Source organism: Pygoscelis adeliae, unplaced genomic scaffold (assembly GCF_000699105.1).
Source record: "Pygoscelis adeliae isolate BGI_AS28 unplaced genomic scaffold, ASM69910v1 Scaffold7, whole genome shotgun sequence".
Classification (NCBI taxonomy): Eukaryota; Metazoa; Chordata; class Aves; order Sphenisciformes; family Spheniscidae; genus Pygoscelis; species Pygoscelis adeliae.
The window spans coordinates 4,559,111-4,560,570 of NW_008825268.1; positions in this window are offsets into that span (position 1 = coordinate 4,559,111).

Consider the following 1,460-nt stretch of genomic DNA (forward strand, 5'->3'; position numbering starts at 1 on the left):
TTCCACCAGTGACAGGGCAATACTCTAACCTGGAAAGCACTGAAAACCGGATGTGTGAGAAAAACCAGACTCCCTTCAGATCATGAAAGCTATGAGCCAAGCCTATTTACCTTACTTTCATCAGCATTCCAGACATAGCATTGTACCCACAGCATTACCAATTTACATGACAAGGTACAAAAATCCATTGAAAGTTAAACAGTGGAGTTTTTGTAACCAAAAATAAAAACCAAGATTTTAGTCCAGATCAAAAGTTATACTCATGATTTTCTTCCCTAACGTCTCCTAAACTGGGGCTTCAGTATGTGTTTCCAAACTTTTCTATAGTTTCTGAAGCACATTTAAAGATAGTGCCTATATCAAAGATCTTTTTGTAAGTGACAGACTTATGAGACCCTCAGAGAAAACCTCTTTATTATGGATCATTCTGTGTGCAACAGCTTCTGATTTAAGAGGAAACGAAGACACAGCAGGTCTCTTCACAGCAATTCTCCTCTGCAGTGGGTTTAGTTTTTTAGCTCTTCACTTTCCCCTTTAGATTCTAACTTTTTTTTTCATTAATGAATGGGAGACAATTTTTATGCAAATCAAAGGCCTGAAGGAGTCTTTTAATCACCAATTCTTCCATTTGTAGAACAGGTACAAAGAGAGCAATACATCCCCCCTAAATGTATTATCGAAGTATCATGCTGTGCTATTGTTCAATGAATCTTTCTCCAGTTTTGCCTCAAATAACACAGGGAAGAGAGTATTCCCATCAAGTTCAACTTTATCACCAAGTAAATTTGTCCTGTTCCTTCCAATAATGAACTCTGGATCCCTGATGAGTAACTTACATTTAACTGGCAACATTCTGGGCTACTTATATTAACTGCAACTGTCTGAACAGCTTGAACCTCGATAAAATGTGCAGTAAATGACTGAGTTAATTTAACCTCATTAATCCTCAAACCAATAGAATAATTTGATGTCCACACAGCAGCTTGTGCACAGTCTCCAACATAAACATGCCCCTGTAGGAAATCAACACCAAAAAAGTGCTGCAGCCCTACTGCCAGGGTTATCACTGTTGGGAAAATAGCTACGTAATTACTGAGACCTATCACCAGCTGTATTGCATGAGTCACACACTTTATTTGGGCTTGTTAACAGTCAAACTGCTGTTTCCAAACTGGATCTATCCTAGAATCTCCCCACTGCAGCAGTTTTATAAAAGAGGCTCTATTTTATCTGTAAACCATTTGCCTCTAGTTTCAACACTAACAGAAGCATTAGTAGGGAAGGAAAACACAGAAAACCAAGCAGTATTAGCACTTTTAGCCAGGGAATTAGTTGGATTTGCCTCCATAATAACCATTCATTACAACAGTATTTGAATTAGTTACAAAGAATGTAAGGTCCCCCAAAACATTATGAACACCTACTTTCAGAGAGGCATTTAAAAGATATTATCTATACAT